The sequence below is a fragment of the Bombus vosnesenskii genome, unplaced genomic scaffold (genome assembly GCF_011952255.1).
Source record: "Bombus vosnesenskii isolate JDL3184/JDL3185 unplaced genomic scaffold, Bvos_JDL3184-5_v1.1 scf7180000013286, whole genome shotgun sequence".
Classification (NCBI taxonomy): domain Eukaryota; kingdom Metazoa; phylum Arthropoda; class Insecta; order Hymenoptera; family Apidae; genus Bombus; species Bombus vosnesenskii.
In genome coordinates this window covers 602,417-615,245 of record NW_022882939.1, presented here as the reverse complement: position 1 = coordinate 615,245, position 12,829 = coordinate 602,417, and the positions used below count along the sequence as shown (strand labels likewise).

Genomic DNA, 12,829 nt, shown 5'->3' with positions numbered 1-12,829 from the left:
ATTCTTCGAGCGTCAATCATCCCATTCATAACTTTCTATTTGTTACACCGAATTCTACGAGACTCATGAATGAATAACATATTTCTCGGTATTGATAAAACGAAAAATAAATGAATTTATATGAACATATGTGGTAATAAAATAGTTTTAATTGAAAATAGTTTTACGAGGATTTTAAAATCGATGGCGCGATATACTTTGCAATAACAAAAATATTTTAATCACGCGTCGCGAATAAGGTAATATCTGTTTGTATGAAGGAAATTGTTTTTGGTAATATAGGGATAATAATATCGAATATTGCCTTGTTAAACATTTTTTTGTGTGGTGATAATGGGAGGTAGAACGCAAATAAATGTATTTCAATCTTTTTCTTTCTTTAGGAAGGTAAGATTGCAAAATAAGAATAATTTAGGAGAAAAAAATATGAAATAAAAAAGAAAATAAACTTTGGAGGCGCCGGGTATCGATCCCGGTACCTCTCGCATGCTAAGCGAGCGCTCTACCATCTGAGCTACGCCCCCTGTTATCAAAATCTTATCTTTCCCGCGTCTCGATGCCGCGATTTAAATTAACAACTATAAATTTCATTATTTTTCGCAATAAACTAAAACATTCTGATAGACGAAGTTACTTTTTAACGTTGAAATAATTTTTCATCGTAATCAACCTTTTATCCACTCCCTTGTAATGTCCTTTCCTAATAGTATAACCTTTATGTCACCTACGAACTATTTTTAAAAACAAAGACTTGTTTCTTACGTTTTTTATAAAGTTAAAAACGCAAAAGAGCATATTAAGAAACGCAAAAAAGCAACGCTGCTTTAAATCCGTATATAAAATTCTATTGAAGCAAGCAGTAATTTTACGTTATGGTACAGTTTTATAAGAGTTATAAGAATGCTTTAGAATCAAATTAGTTGCCCATCAAGATGTGTCGCTCGTTTCATCCCCCACTTGTTTCGTTTGCTTTCTCATTTGACCACATGGCGCCACTTCGTTCGCAGGATTGCAGAATCGTGAAAGAGGATGAACTCAATATATACACGTTATAGCACAAGTACCACACGTTGTCAGATTATCTGTTAACTTTCTTGTATGCGAGCTACTATGTTTCTTGAATATTTTAAGTCAGCTTTAAAAAATTTCAATGATAAGCTTGCAGGTTTTTATGGAATGTTGTGCATAATATCCCGATTTCAGTAAAATAAGAGATATGTACATTGCCGGGAAAAGAGAAAGAATAAACGAGTTTTATTTAATACGATAGGATAAAATAAAATAAAATAAATATCGATCGTCAGAAAAATAAATTACACGTATATTATACTTTCTCTAAGATACTGATTAATTCCAGTAAGTGAGAAATTAGAGGAGCAATTCCATTTAAGTTTTGACTTTTGTAACTTTTAACTAGCCATTTAACTTTTGAATTAATTTTCCAATTTGTTGACCTTGCAACGATGACGCCTCTTATTCCTAATTTACACGACTATTTGGTATTTTTACCATAGCACAGCGTACATGGTGTAATACTCCTACTTACACCAAATACTCCTTTCGTTTCTACTATCTTCCAACCTACTTTCTTCAAAAATATTTTATCCCAAAAATAATAAAGAAAATCAATTTTCACGATACACGATACCCTCATTTACTAAAACATCCTCCAATCTTTAATTCACTTCACATTCTACGTATGTGTTACTTTCTAAACTTCGGAAATCTCTCCACCTCGTTCCCAACTTGTAACGCCAAGACCGATAATTTTTCCAACTCTCGAATTTCCAATCTGCCTTCAAAACTTGTCTTTCGACTTTCCCTCAAACTCTGCTCTCGGAATATTTCTCATCCCTTTTCCTATCCATTCTTCACGCACGAGAGGCGCACAGGTCGTTAAAAAATCACGACTCGGATGGCTTAACACGGGATTACAGCTGGTCGAAGAGAGCTCATCGGGTACATGGCAAGGGATGAAGCTATAAGGATGGGGTGGGTAATCGATCAGGGCCGCGCACTCGATATTCCATCGCTTTGATATTCGATTTGCAGGCGATTCTATCGGAACATCGACGTAGACGGAACGCAACAGTATCGTTCCGCGATAACCATAAACAGAGTCAGCCAACGTTTATTGGATTTCGAGGTGGCGGCGTATCGGAAAGAGAAAGCCGATATTGACGATGAAAGTGTGACCGAGAGAAAGAGGTCCTGCGAACCTCTGTGACTCTATGACAGCCTGTTACGTCAGCAGGCCTCTTTTCCGATAATTTGCCCCTCATTAACGTAAAAGTAACGCACACGCAGTTGGAGGGGATGACGTTTTTGATTTTACGGCTTTAAAACGTCTACGTTTTGCCTCCTTTCGATGGCTGCGGCCCTGCTCACCGTTTGCTCTTATTTTCCGATACCACAATCCACCCTCTCTTTTTATCCATTCTTTATCGCTCTACGTCTGTGTCGGTTTCCTTCCTGTCCCGTCATTTTGTTTTTTCGCATTTCGTAGCGATTTACCGATGTTATCGATAAGTATAAGTAAGGAGATCCGAAAGCGCATAATCGTAGAAAGTACGTATGATATAGAGAAATACATCGAATATCGAAAGTACGAAGTATTAGAGTGGTTTTTGTAAATCTTATCAGTAGATAAAACAATTTTCTATCGAAGATCTGCTTCTTTAATTATATTTTCAAGAATATAAATTTGCACAAAAGTGCGCAAGGTCTATCGACAAGCACAGCGACAGTGTATCAAGCTTCTATAGCGTTGGTCAATGATATTATTAATGAGAGCGATAGAATTTTAAGATCGATTTGAGAATCTTTAACGTTTTAAATCTCGTTGAGAAAAAATGGATCGAAAGTTTCTTGGTACCGATGCATCTACGATTTCCACAATGTTCAATATTTACGACGAAATCGAGCGGGTTTAATATTTCGTATTGTATGTTTATCGCCACTGTAGCAAATTACGCGGCAAATGAAGATACATTAGATGACAGTCATGTGAAACAGTGGCAAATTACCTCGAATTGAAGCAGTGTCTTTTAAACGCTCGAAATATTCCCTCGCAGTAGAAATTCCGTTTTGACGTAACGTCGTCTACTTTCGGATATTCGGACGTAAAAATACGTGGCGCTATTTCTGCCGGATAATTGTCTTTCGACAGCCTGTCTGGTGATCTAAATCGTATCGTTTTAAATCTTGCGCAAAGATTCGCCTTCAATTTCAACGACAAACAAAGAAAAATAAATAAAGAGATATCGATGGACGTTGGTAGAATTTCACTTTCTTCGTTTTGATCGTCTCATTGAACATTACAAGGGAGAAGAGTAAATTAGAAATCAATCGATGGTCGATCATTAATTTTACTAATTTTCTACTAATACGTCACTTCTATACGGATGAACAAAATTTTTAATTTTGAACGATCTTATCCGAAATTTATAATGCATTTAGATACGTAACACGCGTATACTTCTGAGTTGAAGAGATTCGCATTTTCAAAGGAATTTCTGGTATGTTTATTATAGATAGTTGGCCAGCTTTCTAGTAGCTTTTGTAGTTAGGCTAACACTGTTCAACTATTCAAAGACTGAGCCGTTCACTGAACTATTTGCATGTAAACAACTGTAGAACTAACAAATTTGTTATTTCATAGCCAGGAGCGTGTATCGAGTGGCCGATACGATGTATCATATTTGTAGATTTTAAATCGGTTTACGTACGAGAAGTTGCAACAGATTTGAAAATCGAACTTACAGGAAACGTTCGAGCTTCGATTAATGGGACTATTATATCGTTAGAGCAATCGTTTAGACTTAAATTGCTCTTGATGAGTATCTTCTAAGGCAATGTAATCTTTTAATCGTGTATTATTTAAGTACACGGTAGCAATTCTGCGATTACGTAAGCAATTTTGCATAAAGTCGTCCCGACGATTTAAATTGCTCGTTAAGTATTCGAAACAATTATACTATTTTATGGTTTGTTCAGACATCGAAGATATTTCAGAGTATTAACTCAGTCCTGAGTTATGGTCATGGTCACGCATGATGCGCTATGCATAAAACTCCTTTTATGCGTTTCGTGTGGAGGATGAAACGCGCGTGATATTACTCATAGGCTGACCTTTGTCAGTTCTTGGACGTTTATCGGTTGCATTTCCGCTATGAGAAAGCGCGACAGACGAGAAAATGCGCACAGTCACTGTGCTTGTTCCACCGGTTCGTTCGTTCCAAACGGTTTCTGTTATAGCACGGTGATCGATGCCAATGATTATGACACAGCTGTATGGCTACTGAATATCCCGCGTGAACTAGATCTACAATGTTGTGGAACGAGATCTGCGGTAAATTCGTATATAATTTAGAATTCAACGATCTTCGTATATTTTAGAATAATCGTAGAACTACGAAGCGGTCCGCTAACTTTATTTAACGTTATCCGCGGTGGCGTTCGCATAACAGAAATTTCGAACTTTCAATCGCAGATTTCATACTATGAAACTTTTAATTCTATAAATAAACGAAGTTTTCAAATAAATTTGAAATTTGAAATTTAAAGTTGGAGCGCTTGAAAATTTGAAATTTCTAAATTTCCGACTTCATAAGTCCAACTACCCGAATTCGATGTGTATTTTTAACTTCTTTGCACGTTCCTCAAAGAATTAGATATTACGGTACGAAGAAATGATTTCTCTAAGAATAAATCCGACGAATTTCAGTTTTAATAGAAAACACTAGGAGACACGTGGCTTTGGATCTCTTATTCGAGTTCCAAATTTATTCATCCACTTCGCAGAAGTTTATCTCGTTCTTTCTCTTAAACGGATTGCTTACTAAGTTTCCTTCGAAAACGATGAGACGAAATCTTCGTAAAAATAGTGGCGGATCGGTGAACGTTATGGTCAGAGGTTACATTTGTAGAACACATGGCGGGTGTTATGTCACGAAAAGGAACGTCGAGTCAAGTGCATGTCTGACCCAAGGCGCCATAGGAATAACTTTGAAGCGTGCTCGCAAACTTCCGTTATTTATAGTACAACCTGACCAACTACATATCTTGGGTACGTTCACCGGCCAATCGAATCTGAATTCAACGTTTCGGTTTCGGCATAATGAATGTTATGTGCCGTTCATCCACCGTATCTCTACATTACTCGTATTTGCATCTACGCTTCGTTTTCCGCCGTTTGGCCGCATTATCTCACGCGTTCCGAATTTCACGGGGCAATTTCCAACAGATTTATTGGGTTATACATCGTGTTATTCAAGGTTCGCGAATGATACCTCGAATGAGAAGATTTTCGCGAATATTTGGATTCACGTGTAGTTTGATGTACGTATTTCTGGACAAACTCGTCATTTTTTATTGGACGCAGACGAATTAGAGAATTTTGAAAGAATTAATAATTGAATTATACTCTGGTTCATCGTTCGTGTTCTTAGGTGAAAGTTCATACGGATGATCACGAGTTATAATCATAATCGAAATTGTATAGTTGAACTTCATATAGCGTAACATTACGCTTGGTGTGTTTTATTTTTTTTCAATTTATTTTACAACGTGTTTAAACAAATTATTCGATCGAAATTTTACGATAATTTTAGTTTAGAACGTTAGAGGATGTTACGCGAATTTTCTCAGACTTTTTAATTTCGTGGCAAGCGTATCAAATATGAAAAACTCGCTGTTACAATTTAAAGTAAGTGTTGATAATCGATGAGATTTGGTATTTTGTAGATTTATTATCTTGTTAGGCACGGGCAAATAGAATTTTAATCGGATTGATAAACTGGAAAATTCCTATGAATGATCGAACTTTAAGACAATAATCTCATTCTACATGTAATTACATTATTTTTTCATACTAAGTATTTTAATGTAGCAACCTCATGAACAATAGAAACTTTTACCTCCGTTCTACACATAAAACATTCAATTATTCTTTCATCTTACAAAAAAATACTATCGCTATGATTTCATACATCTGCAAACTCCGTTTCCGAATATTCCTTACAAATTTATCTTCTGAAATCTTTGTTCCACGAAAGCCTGATCCAACCTAATATAATGTTGCGTCTCTTTTCCATCTTGTGCCGTTTAAGCAGGTACGCGGATATCTCGTAGGTCGTTTCATTCTATCACGAAGATGAGTCTACGCGACATTTTTGGTGTTTCACGCGCGAAAGAATTCCGCCGTTGTATATTTAGAAATTTGCTTAGTCATTTAAATCCCGGGCTTACCTAAGTCTACTCGCAGTAACTTACACGTTTATAAGCGAATCGTGTGAACGTTTTCGCACATCGTGAGATATAAATTTTAGGCCGGTTGCACAGCGACGCGATGATAAATCAGACGATGAAAGATTTAGCCGGCAGCTTTATAAAATGGACTTAACAGGTAATGGGGCACAAATTCTCTGCTCGCATGACGCATAGCGCCGGGTATTAAGAGGCTCGTACACGAAACCAGGTGAATTATTCCATCTCATTTTGGGAGCTTATCTTATCGGTGGCCGCGCGAGGTGAAATGGACGTGAATCTGATAAATGAATCTCCAGTTCGTAGGCTCGTACGTTTCCAATTTATTAATGTGCACAGTAGATTCCGAATTGAAATCCTTCCTTTGAAGAAACTGGTACTTTCGTTGATTATTGCTTACTAGCTTAATAAATGTCGTTTCTTCACATTTAACTCTTTGCAGCTCTAGTAGGAAACAAAGTGTCCCTGCTTTCTTATTATTTATTAAGTACGTACATTTTTATTTATGTATATACATAATTATTTATTACGTATCGGCGAGTTATTGAAAAAATTCGAATTCCGCCTAATAATTAAACATCTAAATTAATTTTCTAAATTTTTCTAATCGTTTTATGTCATATAATTGGTCGTTTATAAACAAGTCAAATCTACTTTGTTATATCTTTTTTTTACGATACAATTTCTTGAAGTTTGATAGAATTAAAGTTCTAAAATATTATAAGTTTGACGTTAAAATGATAAAACATCGGACGGTTGCTTTGGTTTTTGTATTAGGTTGTTCAGAAGAGTCGAGATTGCTGTTATCTTGTCTGGTTTGGTAGATATTCTGCAAGTATCTACGTTTTATCTCTTTCGGAGCGCAATATGCAGAGACGGGAGTTTTCGACGATTTTCTTTTACGGACATAGACTTGATCAAACTGCCTCGAACTGCTTTTACGAAATTGGAATCAACAAACTTATACGATGGCGAAAGCAACGTATCGGTGTCTATTTTGTTGAGAAACTTCCAGTTTAAAATACCTACACCTATCGATACTTTCCACATCGGAAACGATATTCATCGTGCAACTCAACTACGTAAACTAATAGTAAGATCATTTATTTACGTAGATATATCTTTCTACAAATGATAATTTCATTCAACGAACATTTAGTATTTCGTAGCGTTTCTTCAACAATGTGACTGTTCTTCTATATTTTGCATTGATTGGAAATATTCCAACACGAATATCGAATTTTAAGATGAGCGTACTGTTCAATGAATAAGTTGCGAGATTGAATTTCAAAGAATCTCGATTCTCCGTTTCTTGAAGAATAATAGAACGTCAAATATTTTCTAGCAATCTATTCGTCACGAAGTAGAAAGAAAATTGGCCAAATTTCCTCTGAATACCGTCGATCGAAAAAGTTGAGTCGTCGAATTGGGTGATAGTCCCTTTTTGAAGTTTGTAAGTTCGAAATTTCCATTATGGGTCATCTTTCATGTCGCTTTTCGATACACGACGAAGAGTGGCTTAAATTCGAATAAAACGCTATTTTCCCCCTTCAACCACCAAAAAATCTCCAAAGAATTATGTTAATACACGAAGATGCAAAGTGAATAGTAAAAAGGGGTTGTCGAGTTCAGTCGTACATTTCGTGAATCATCCCCAGTGCATCTGTTCGGTGATATATCCGAGCAACTGGTTTTTAAGGATTCTCGAAAACACGCGTGACGATGCGTGCAAATATAAATCAACAGCTTAATGGCGTTCCCCAGATTTTTGCAAAATCAACCCTCGCGAGATTCTTTCTCACGGCTGACTTGGTTCTTAAATTAGATGCGACGTAACTCCGCAGATTGTCGAATCTCCTATAAATTATTAACCCGTGGAAGAATCCAAGAATTTTTTCATCGTCATGCGAACCTCTCAGAGGTCGAACCGATTCGTTCCGCTTTTTGTAAATTTCGTAATTCCATCGTTTAATGATTCATCTTAGATTACAAGATTATTTGTGGTAAAAATACTTTGCCAGAACGAACCGTTATGGTTGCAGTGATCGATGGTTACTGTAATAAAACAGAATAAATGTTGGACCGAACAAAAGCCACGTGCTTCATGCTGCAGGTCGATCGTTAAATGGAACGCGAACTTCGTTTAAATAACAATTCTCAATTCCTTGACACGTTCATCTCTGAACTCGGACACAAAGTGGCAACTTAATCTCAAACTTCGCGTTTACACACGGTCAACTCTTCCTCACGAAAACTGGTATTTGATCGAGTAACTAAAAGTCTGTTAGGAGCGGAATAAATATCGAAATTTTACGAAGCAACTTAAATATCTTATTGCCAGCTGCAACTTTGTTCTCTGTTTTTCCTTTGTTTTCCTTCTAACTAACAAGCTACGATTTAATTAACTTACGTGTTACAATTAATTAAAGATAGCGAAGAGCTTACAGAGAATCCGTACATTTACTTAACTCGTAAAATCAAGTCGCTACAGATGTGCATACTTGACATTTTTTAATCGGAAATGACGTCGATGAATCGTTAAAATTAGACAGGTGAAAAGACAATGGACATCTGTGTTGCATCAGTCTGATCGCTTGTTCGACAAACCCGGAAGCGATAAAACAACAATATCGACGGAATTAAATGACGCGATCATAACAGATTATCTGAGCAGATTATCATAAGTCAACTGGGGAGTACTGGGACCTTCTATTGCACTCAGACAGGATGTAACATTGAACTTAACTGGCTAATAACCTCCGGCTATATCCAATCTATAGACAAACTTTTGATCTTTTGATGCATCAGAGTTGCAACGTTGTATGACGGTGAATTATGCGAGAGACATTTCTATTAGTACATCGAATCTTTTATTCGCACGAGTGTCCAGTGTTCGAAATAAAATTTATAAGCGTTAAAGTAAGCTTAATAATGTTTGCAGCAATCCACACGTAACCGTGCTATACGTTCGTTGGTATCTGCACGTGCAACAAAGTTGAAACGATGGATGAAAACCATTTAACACCTCGCTCACGTGTGTCACGTCTGTAGTTAAACACTTGTCGCGTTTTTCTCGTTAATAAAAAACGACGCGCGTGTGGGTACGCTAAGTATGACAGATGACGAGGGACCAGCTTCGTAACGATTTGCACGGGACATTTGCAGAAGCGACAAACGGTGCAATTTCGCAATGAAAGATGATCCGATCTGGTGGGTCCGATAGAACCCGGAATATACCCGGATTTTTCCGCGACGTTGTGCACCAGAGAATAATTATTACACGCTGCGCGTTATTTTAACGCTAGATATATCAAACTCATCAAAACGACACGCCACAAATTTTTTTCTTTTCAAATGATTAAAGTATACGAATAATTGTGGAAAAATTAGCAACACTTTTATCATAATTATACATGCACAGTATATATTCGCTAGTCGATAGTTGTAGTTCTAATCTGTTGATTGATTTGTCTGTCAGTTAAGAGCGACTCTTGGGCGAGGCAAAGCGATTACCATCCACGAAATGGTTTTATTACAAATCGTTTACTTTAATCGCGAGTATCTAATAAACTACAGAGATTTCTGTCGTTTCTTACTTGTAATAGAATCTTCCAGTAAGTGATTTAAAGGAAGCTTTAAAAATTCCAGTTCTAAAAACACAATGATTCTTATCAATTTATTTACACAATCCCACACATACGCGGGTATCATTCGCTTTTATGCGAGCACACAAATACGCGTGTAAAGAGATTCTCGAGCGTCGAGAAGCCGGAACAACTCTCTTGTTTAGTCAGTTTAATAAATCCTCGTTAATAGTAGCAGCGTTAACAGAAGTCGCGACGAAAGCCCGTTTTTTTCATCGGGAAAATAGCGAACAGGCGGATTAGCGTTGGCCGGGCTCTCATAAAACTCGATTTTCGCGCGAACAAACCGTCCATCCGGTGATCGGTTTATCCACCACCTCCCTTTATCCTTTTCCGGTATTTTTATTCTTTTTCCCCTCTATGTTTTTGCTTTTATGCCTGGCCAGCAACCGAGAGGATCGGTACTATCGTTTCCGTCGATCGTAAAGCTGTGATTTAACAAGCCACGAAAAAACTCGTCGACGTAAATTCATCGATAGTCTCGCGGCGAACGAGTAGCAAAACTGCATCGAGAGTCCTTCCGGGATCGGATTTTTATCTTTTTTATGCACGTGGAACTGTTCCAACGCGGCGACCAATTCCGCTTATATTTTTTTCTCTCATCTTTTTGTTTCGTATGCACCTCCTTTTTCTTTTTTATTTTCTGTTTTTTCTTTTTTTTTTTTTGGTTGAACTTCACGCCACTTGTGGCAATCGCAGCCGCGAATCGTTTAAACGGTGTTACTACATTTTTTCGAGAGTATTTATGTAGATATATGGGTACGCGCCATTCTTTTACCATCAGGTTGGAAAAATCTTCCTCTCTCTAATCTGTTTCGCACTATTAAAATCATTTTTTTCAGCCACTCGTCTGCAGCCTTATTTTTACCGACGTCGTCTGCACGCTTGATCGTTCAAGTCCACACAGTACCTTTTTTCCTCAGCTTTTCGCGTTTTAAAAAGTCCGCCAAAATTCTTCAATATCCTTGCAATAGTTTTGCAAAATAATTCTAGAATACCATCCAATAGGTTTTATTTCCATATGTTACGTTAATGCTTTTGAGCGAAGCGAGACTCAAGCAGAAATATGTGAAAAACGAAAAATTACTTAAAAATGTAACTTCATACAAAAATATAAATTCTGATGACTGCTGATTTACAATTTTTTGGTATATCACGTATCAAATTGTTTCGTTTAAAACGTACTCTAATGCGTAAGAAACAACGAGCCGAAACAATTTTACTCAGACGTACTAATTTTCCCTGATTTATCCCCTTCCACGATCTATCTATCTTTAACTTGACCCAGAAGCTTCTGAAAGTAAGAAAAATCGCGTATACCATAATCAAACACGTGTATAATCCATCAAGGTTGCAAAACGCGTTTATTTTCACACGTGTAACATCCGTTTTCCGTCGTCTGGCGTCCAGAAATCGCAATATCGCTTGCTCTGCTCGGGTCTTACGTTACATCCTATCCGATTCAACGTCAATATTTGACAAAGAGAATTACATTTGTCCAATCGATGGATCTTAGGCTACAGTTTGCTGACGTTTATCATAGACGACGATATAGCACGATAACATGCACGTGGTTTGACCAGCGCGTGTCAGCTTTCGTTTTGTTTGCTCTTTCCACTAGTCGACGAAATTTACATTAGAAACACAGATAATTCAGTTGCTATCCTATTAAAAGTAAGATATTGATGTAGCATTTAATTAAATCTTCTACATCCGTGGTATTTGTACGAAATAGATTAACGTAGAATATTGAAACAACGTAGTACGATATTATCGTTGTTTCTACGAATTTGTATGTATTTTTCTCTGTAACTCGTAAAGTAAATTATCGTTGTTATTTAGGTAGATCATTCGATAGGAATTTCTCTCGTCGATGCAAAAAGTCAACATTTATAATTTACACGCTGTTCTCGTCCAAATGAGTTACCCTTAAAAAATTGTAATTGAAAGATGCATCTTCCAAGTGAAAAGCTTTTAATCTTTAATTCAAGCTTTCTGATTTCATTTTTACATATATGTATATTCATCTACGTATTATAACTAATATACTAATATAAAACGCACTAACAAAATAATAAAATTCTTAAGAATTTGATAGAAAATAGCATAAGACTTTACTTGCAACTATTCAGATATTTCTCTACCAACATCGTTATCAGCTGTTACAATGGAATCTTGTTAATTCGTCTTATTAGCGAATAGTCGACAGCATGATTTTCTTGCTGCGCAATCAAAAGATTACACGCGTTCATTAGGAAATTCTTAAGAGATACAACATTCTTAAAAAAGACTCGTTTTCTTAATTCCTTTCGCGAAATAGCTAAAAGCTCTGAGGAATATGATGTGAACGCGTCTTAACCTGATTTTACGTACGAACCACGTGTCTTTAATTAATCAGAAAGCTCGTGGTTGCGGTTTATCGACGAATGCAGACCCTTTCAACCGAAAGTTTGTCAACACGGTTAACATTTGTGGACTCTGCTAATACGCAAATATCGCGAGAAATTTTCTTTAGCATTCGTTACATTTAGACGGCTGAAAGCACTTTTCAACCTTTTTCTTTTTCTTCTCTTCTTTCTTCGTGGCTCCTTCTGCTCCATAGAAAGAATATAAAATATTCTACGATTCTGTTCGTCCTTGGAAGTGTTTCCATCGTATTTCTAATTAAATGTTCCATTGTATAGTTCCTGTCATGTTCATGGCGTTGCTATTTTATTATTATTGGTCTCGAGAAACTAGCTTTCCGGGAGAAATTGAAATTTATCGTTTTCCTAAGTTTGTGTGTTAAGTAGATTGTCGCTTATTTATGCGAGGTATTTCATACATTTCCTTGGTTCTATTAAAGTTGTAATGGAGAACGTGATGTTACTGTCGCGGAATGGCAAAGATTTTTACGTAATTGACCTTTGTTTTTTTTT

The 12,829-nt window shown here is 36.6% G+C and overlaps 1 protein-coding gene and 1 non-coding gene across 5 annotated transcripts in view; both read right to left on the bottom strand.

Moving 5' to 3' along the window:
* LOC117232363 (xaa-Pro aminopeptidase 1-like) overlaps positions 1–12,829 on the bottom strand; it is a 46,496-nt gene that overhangs the window by 30,733 nt on the left and 2,934 nt on the right. The window lies entirely within an intron of this gene.
* On the bottom strand, positions 452–524 carry Trnaa-agc. The gene has a single exon. It is a non-coding gene; the product is annotated as a tRNA-Ala (tRNA).